The sequence below is a fragment of the Pristiophorus japonicus genome, unplaced genomic scaffold, assembly GCF_044704955.1.
Source record: "Pristiophorus japonicus isolate sPriJap1 unplaced genomic scaffold, sPriJap1.hap1 HAP1_SCAFFOLD_85, whole genome shotgun sequence".
NCBI lineage: Eukaryota > Metazoa > Chordata > Chondrichthyes > Pristiophoridae > Pristiophorus > Pristiophorus japonicus.
In genome coordinates, this window is record NW_027254772.1 from 2,106,306 (window position 1) to 2,114,645 (window position 8,340).

General features: G+C 43.9%; 1 non-coding gene across 1 annotated transcript; it reads left to right on the plus strand.

Moving 5' to 3' along the window:
• Positions 1–3,090: 3,090 nt before the first annotated feature.
• On the plus strand, positions 3,091–3,173 carry trnas-uga (transfer RNA serine (anticodon UGA)). Its single transcript has one exon. It is a non-coding gene; the product is annotated as a tRNA-Ser (tRNA).
• The last annotated feature ends 5,167 nt before the right edge of the window (positions 3,174–8,340 follow it).

Sequence of the window (8,340 nt, forward strand, 5' to 3'; positions counted from 1 at the left end):
ACCAGACTGATTCCAGGGATGGCTGGGCTGTCATATGAGGAGACACTGGATCAACTAGGCCTTTATTCACTGGAGTTTAGAAGGATCAGAGGGGATCTCATAGAAACATATAAGATTCTGACGGGACTGGACAGTTTAGATACGGGAAGAATGTTCTCTATAATTGGGAAGTCCAGAACCAGGGGAGACAGTCTTAGGATAAGGGACAGGCCATTTACGACTGAGATGAGGAGAAACTTCTTCACTCAGAGAGTTGTTGACCTGTGGAATTTCCTGCCGCAGAGAGTTGTTGATGCCAGTTCATTGGATATATTCAAGAGGGAGTTAAATATGGCCCTTACGGTTAAGGTGATCAAGGGGTATGGAAGGACAGCAGGACAGCGGTACTGAAGGAATGGTCAGCCATGATCTGATTGAATGCCGGTGCAGGCTCGAATGGCCGAATGGCCTACTCCTGCACCTATTTTCTTTGTTTCTCTGTTTCTATCCACGTAAGTACATCACCCCCAATATCATGTGCTTTGATTTTGCACACAAATCTCTTGTGTGGGACCTTATCTAAAGCCTTTTGAAAGTCCAAATACACCACATCCATTGGTTCTCCCTTGTCCACTCTGCAAGTTACATATTCAGAAAATTCTGGTTGATTCGTCAAGCTTGATTTTCCCTTCATAAATCCATGCTGACTTGGACCGACCCTGTCACTGCTTTCCAAATGCGCTGCGATTTCATATTTAATAATTGATTCCAACATTTTCCACACGACTGATGTCAGGCTAACCGATCTATAATTACCCCTTTTCTCTCTCCCTCCTTTTTAAAAAAGTGGTGTTACATTACCTACCCTCCAGTCCATGGGAACTGATCCAGAGTCGATAGACTGTTGGAAAATGATCACGAATGCATCCACCATTTCTCGGGACACTTCCTTAAGTACTCTGGGATGCAGACTATCAGGCCCCGCGGATTTATCGGCCTTCAATCCCATCAATTTCCGCAACACAATTTCGCATCTAATCAGCATATCCTTCAGTTCCTCCTTCGCACTAGACCCTCGGTCCCCTAGTACATCCAAAAGGTTATTTGTGTCTTCCGTCGTGAAGACAGAACCAAAGTATTTGTTCAATTAGTCTGCCTTTTCTTTGTTCCCCATTATAAATTCACCTGAATCCGACTGCAAGGGACCTACCTTTGCCTTCACTAATCTTTTCCTCTTCACATATGTATAGAAGCTTTGGCAGTAATTTTTTACGCTTCTGGCACGCTTCGCCTCGTACTCTTTTTTCCCCCTCTTAACAAAACCCTTAGTCCCCCTTGGCTGAATTCTAAATTTCTCGCAGTCCTCAGGTTTCCTGATTTTTCTGGCCAATTTATATAACTCTTCCTTGGATTTAACACTATCCTTAATTTACCTTGTTAGCCACGGTTGCGCCATCTTCTCCGTTGTATTTTTACTCCAGACAGGGATGTACAATTGTTGAAGTTCATCCATGCGGTCTTTAAATGTTTGCCATTGCCTATCCACCGTCAACCCTTTAAGTATCATTTGCCAGTCAATTCTAGCTAATTCACGCCTCATACCATCGAAATTACCTTTCCTAAAGTTCAGGTCCCTAGTTTCTGAATTAACTGTGTCACTCTCCATCTTATAAAGAATTCTACCATGTTATGGTCACTCTTCCCCAAGGGGCCTCGCACAACAAGATTGCCAATTAGTCCCTTCTCATTGCACATCACCTAGTCCACGATGGCCAGCTCTCGCGGTGGTTCCTCGACATATTGTTCTGGAAAACCTTCCCTAATATACTCCAGGAAATCGCCCTCCACCGCATTGCTACCAGTTTGGTCAGCCCAATCAATATATAGATTACAGTCGCCCATGGTAACTGCTGTACCTTTATTGCACACATCCCTTATTTCTTGTTTGATGCTGTCCCCAACCTCACTACTACTGTTTGGTGGCCTGTACACAATTCCCACTAGCGTTTTCTGCCATTTTGTATTCTGCAGCTCCCCCCATACCACTTCCAAATCATCCAAGCTAATGTCCCTCCTTATCATTTCATTAATTTCCTCTTTAACCAGCAACGCCACCCTGCCTCCTTTTCCTTTCTGTCTATCCTTCACAAGCATCTTATCTACCTGCCCTGCTACCGTCAAGGATTCTGTGGACATGCACTCCAAGGTCATTTGCACCTCTACACACATCAGTCGCCTCACATTTAATGTTTATTCGCTTTCCCTATAAGCACTCCCCAAATGAATTATCGAACACTTCTCCGGGTTGATTTCCATTAAACCCCTGACCAGTTCTTTGATATCTACCTGCAAAGTACAGCTTTCTTCCTCATTATCAAACATACCTGGTTGACCAATCTTTTAGTCACCTGCGCTATTTTTTATTTAGTAGCTCGGTGTCAAATTTGTATCGCATAATACTCTTGTGAAGCGCCTTGGACGTTTCGCTAATTTCAAGGTGCTAATTATATATAAGTTGTTGTTGTTTAAAATGTGTGTTACATAACGTTATATAGAGATTGCATCACAGAAAGAGACAATTGTACCTAACTGGTGCTGCTAGAGTTAATGCTGCACACTACCCTACTTCACTTGATCCTATCAGCATATTGTTCTATTGCTTTCTCAGTCATGTGCTTTGGTAATTTCCCTTTAAAATGAATCTGTGCTATTCGCCTCAACTGCTGCTTATGTAGCATCTTCCACATTCTAACCACTCTTTGGTAAATAAGTTGCTCTTGAATTGTCCACTGAATTTACCGTTGATCTCCCGTTCTGAACTCCTGCACAATAGCAAACATTTTCTCCACATCAACTCGATCAAATACCTTCATCATCTTAAAAATATATCTCACTTGTTTTTCGAGAAAGAAGCTCCCCAGACTGTTCAGTTTTTCCCGAAATGTAAATTCTTTCAGTTCTAACCGAAATTTTTCCTTCTTTGCTGCGAGATTCTGCGATTCGATGATTTCATTTTCACATCGTCTGGTTGATCCAATTGGGCAAGCATGCAGGCGGTCTCTCTGATAAATTGCACCGACGATTCGACTTTTAAAGCAGCTCTAGTGTGTAGCTGCTATGGCCGAGTGGTTAAGGCGTTGGACTTGAAATCCAGTGGGGATTTCCCTGCCCAGGTTCGAACCCTGCCCGCAGCGATTCTGCAAGTGCTCTTTTTTATCGACACACGGGGATCTCATTGGAATCTGATTACAATTCCCTCCACTGCCCTTTGTTACACTGATTGACGCGAAGCTGCTGTTCGAACTGGAAACATTAATAGTTTATCGGTATTAATTGTTGGTTTGCTGGACACTATCTGCAAAAATCAGTGAGCAATATAGACAGTATAAAAAAATGCCTTTTAATAAAGTCAAGTGCATTGTTTGGGAGGAACTCACCTTTAGTTAATGAGTGCGAACGAGGTTTGGTTTTCTAAAGATGAACAAGTTTTGCCAAAATGACCAAGGCAGCGTTTGACGTTGCAATTTTCTGATAACATCAGTGTTTGCATCAACGTAGATGGCTTATCCATTAAACGACGTGGCCCCTGCAGTTTGCAGCAGAATAATGTACAGCAAAATTCTAATGGGTCAAAGTGTAATAGAAAGGCAAGCATGAAATCTCCGTGCCGCAATGCAAGGAGTATTCGGAACCCAGTACAGGGCTCTGAGCTAGTTAGAGTGGTTGACAGCTCAGATCACAGGACCCCAAAAATGCAAAAGGCAGGAGGCAACAGAGCAGAGTAGCACTGGGGAAAGTGTAAACGACAAGGTGATAGGAAGAGACAATATGTATGAATATAAAGAGGCTGCAGGAGGGGTCAAAACTAAAAATCCTGGTTTAAAAACTAGTACTAAAACACTCTACCTAACCGCACGCAGCTTTTGAAATAAAGTAATGATTTGACGGCACAACTCATCATAAATGGGTATGATTTGTTGGCCATTACAGAAACATTGCAGGTTGGCCAGAACAGGGAATTAAACATACAGCGGTATCTGACAATTCGGAAGGATAGACAAGAAGGGAAAGGAGGTGGGGTAGCTCTGTTAATAAAGGATGTTATCAGGGCAGGTGTGAGAGACGATATTGGCTCTAATTAACAAAATATTGAATCATTGTGGGTAGATATTAGAGATAGTAAGGGGAAAAAGGCACTGGTGGGCGTAGTTTATAGGCTCCCAAATAATACCTTCACGATGGGGCGGGCAATAACCAAGGGAATAATGGAGGCATGTGAAAAAGGAACGGCAGTTATCATGGGGGATTTTAACCTACATTTCGATTGGTCAAATCAAATCGCACTGCGTAGCCTTGAGGAGGAATTCATAGAATGCATACGGGATTGTTTCTTAGAACATTATGTTACAGAACGTAAAGCGAAGCAAGCTATCTTAGATCTGGTCCTGTGTAATGAGGCAGGAATAATAAACGATCTCCCAGTACAAGATCCTCTCGGAATGAGTGATCACAGTATGGTTGAATTTGTAATACAGTTTGAGGGTGAGGAAGTAGTGTCTCAAACGAGCGTACTATGCTTAACCAAAAGTGACTACAGTGGGATGAGGGCAGAGTTGGCTGAAGTAGACTGGAACACAGACTAAACGGTGGCACAATTGAGGAACAGTGGAGGAATTTTATGGAGCTCTTTCATAGTGCTCAACAAAAATATATTCCAGTGAAAAAGAAGGGCGGTAAGAGAAGGGATAACCAGCCGTGGATAACCAAGGAAATAAAGGAGAGTGTCAAAATAAAAACCAATGCGTAAAAGGTGGCTAAGGTTAGATGGAAATTAGCAGGTTGGGAAAATTTTAAACGACAGCAAAGAATGACGAAGAAAGCAATAAAGAAAGGAAAGCTAGATTACGAAGGTAAACTTGCACAAAACATAAAAATAGTTAGTAAAAGCTTTTACCGATATATAAAACGGATAAGAGTGACTATAGTAAATGCTGGTGCCTGAGAAGGTGCGAAGGGGGATTTAATAATGGGAAATGTGGAAATGGCTGAGACCTCAAACAATTATTTTGCTTCGGTCTTCACAGTGGAACACACAAAAACCATGCCAAAAATTGCTGGTCACGGGAATGTGGGAAGGAAGGACCTTGAGATAATCACTATCACTAGGGGGCTAGTGCTGGACAGGTTAATAGGACTCAAGGTAGACAAGTCCCCTGATTCTGATGAAATTCAACCCAGGGTATTAAAAGAGATGGCGGACGTTCTAGCAGATGCATTCGTTATAATCTACCAACATTCTCTGGACTCTAGGGAGGTACCAGTGAATTAAAAAGCAGCAAATGTAACGCCTCTGTTTCAAAAAGGGGGCAGACAAAAGGCAGGTAACAATAGGCCGGTTAGTTTACATCTGTAGTGGGGAAAATGCTTGAAGCTATCATGAAGGAAGAAATAGCGGGAACCGAGAGAGGAACAGTGCAATCAAGCAGACGCAACATGGATTCAGGAAGGCAAAAGCATGTTTAAATAATTTACTGGAATTCTTTGAGGATATAACGGGCATGGTGGATAGAGGTGTACCGACGGATGTGGTGTATTTAGATTACCAAAAGGCTTTCGATAAGGTGCCACACAAAAGGTTACTGCAGAAGATAAAGATACCTGGAGTCATAGGAAATCTATTAGCATGGATAGAGAATTGGCTAACGAACAGAAAGCAGAAAGTCTGGATAAATGGGTCCTTTTCGGGTTGGAAATCGGTGGTTAGTGGTGTGCCACAAGGATCGGAGCTGGGACCACAACTATTTAAAATATACATAGATGACCTGGAAGAGGGGACAGAGTGTCGTGCAACAAAATTTGCAGATGACACAAAGATTACTGGGAAAGAGGTTTGTGTAGAGGACACAGAGAGGCTGCAAAGAGATTTAGATCGGTTAAGCGAATGGGCTAAGTTTTGGCAGATGGAATACAATGTCAGAAAATGTGAGGTCATCCACCTTGGGGAAAAACAACAGTAAAAAGGAATATTATTTGAATGGGGAGAAATTACAACATGCTGAGGTGCAGAGGGACCTGGGGGTCCTTGTGCATGAATCCCAAAATGTTAGTTTGCAGGTGCAGCAATAATCAGGAAGGCGAATGGAATGTTGGCCTTCATTGTGAGAGGGATGGAATAGAAAAGCAGGGAGGTCCTGCTGTAACTGTATAGGGCATTGTTGAGGACGCACCTGGAGTACTCCGTGCAATTTTGATCACCTTTCCTTAGGAAGGATATACTTGCTTTGAAGGGTGTACAGAGACGATTTAATAGGCTGATTCCGGAGATGAGGGGGTTACCTTATTAAGATAGATTGCGTCGACTGGGTCTTTACTCGTTGGAGTTCAGAAGGATGAGGGGTGATCTGAAAGAAACATTTAAACGAATGAAAGGGAGAGACAAGATAGAGGCAGAAAGGTTGTTTCCACTGGTCGGGGAGACTAGTACTAGGGGCACAGCCTCAAAATAAGGGGGAGCCAATTTAAAACCGAGTTGAGAAGGAATTTCTTCTCCCAGAGGGTTGTGAATCTGTGCACTTCTCTGCCCAAGGAAGCAGTTGAGGTTAGCTAATTGAATGTATTCAAATCACAGATAGATACATTTTTAACGAATAAGGGAATTAGCGGTTACGGGGAGCGGGCGAGTCCGTGGAGCTGAGTCCTCGGCCAGATCAGCCATGATCTTGTTGAATGGTGGATCAGGCTCAAGGGGCTAGATGGCCTACTCCTGTTCCTAATTCTTATGTTCTTATAATGAGGGATTATGCAGTAGAATTGTATTTAGATCAGTTCCATACTTTGCACTACAAACCAATCAGCGGCAGTGAGCCTTTCACTGATTGAAATACGAGAAGTCACAAATCCCCGGAGGATATGGAATTATTCATTTAATGCTGGAAACACTCCTCAGGGCCACCAGCTCTCGGCAGAACTAATGTTTTGCAGGATTGCTTCAATGTATTACAGGTTTGGTGTGAGTTTCGTCCCTGAATGTTTAAGCTGCTCTAAAATACTTGCAGGCCAACCGCACCACCAAAAATAAAATAAATGGCCCGCAATGGGTTCGAACTCGCCAATTTGGCGTTAGTAAGACCAAGCGCTAACCAAGTGAGGCAATCGGCCTTAATGCCATGTACTTTCTTATGGCACTTTTACATTAAAATGATAGCATTCCGATAGCGACTTTTACCTCAGCACTTCCCAAAGCAGTTCAGATCAAATTAATTACTTTTAAGATGTGATCACTATGTAGTGCAGGATATGCAAAAATGTACAGCATGGAAGGAGGCCATTTCAGCCAATAGTGCCCGAGGAGGCCGATCAAGAGCTTTCCAGCCTAATTCCCACCTCCCAGCTCTAAGTCCGTCCTACGGGTTAGAGCAATTTAAGTGGAATTCAAGTATTTTTAAAATGTGTGAGGGTTTCTGCCGCATTGAGACATTGAGTTTCCGACTACCATGACGCCTTGGGTAAAGACATTTATCCTCACAGCTCGTCTAACCCTCCCCCTAATTCATCATCATAGACAGTCCCTCGCAATCGAGGAAGACTTGCTTCCACTCTTAGCATGTGTTCTTCGATGGCTGTACAGTTCAATACGGGAACCACACTCTCTGTCACAGGTCAGACAGACCGTCGTTGAGGCAAAGGATGGGCAGGGAGCCTGGTTTGCCGCAGCTCCTTCCGCTGCCTGCACCTGATTTCTCCATGCTCTCGGCGACGATACTCGATGAGTTCAGCACGCACCCCCATGCACTTCCTCCACTTAGGGCGATCTATGGCCAAGGACTCCCAGGTCACAGTGGGGATGTCACACTTTATCAGGGAGGCTTTAAGGGTGTCTTTTTAACGTTTCCTCTGTCTGCCTTTGGCTCATTTGCCGTGGACGAGTTCCAAGAAGAGCGCTTGCTCTGGCAGTCTCGTGTGTGGCATATGGCCTGCCCAGCGGAGCTGATCAAGTGTGGTAAGTGGTGCAATGCTGGGGATGATGTCTTGGACGAGGACGCGAATGTTTGCGCGTCTGTCCTGCCAGGGGATTTGCAGGATCTTGAGGAGACATCGCTGGTGGCATTTTTCCAGCGACTTGAGGTGTTTACTGTACATAGTCCACGTCTCTGAGCCACACAGGAGGGCGGGTATTACTACAGCCTTGGAGACCATGAGCTTGGTGACAGTTTTGAGGGAATCATCTTCAAACACTCTTTTCCTCAGGCGGCCGAAGGCTGCACTGGCACACTGCAGGCGGTGTTGGATCTCGTCATCAATGCCTGCTCTTGTTGATAGGAGGCGCCCGAGATAGGGAAATTGGTCCATCCCGAAATTAGT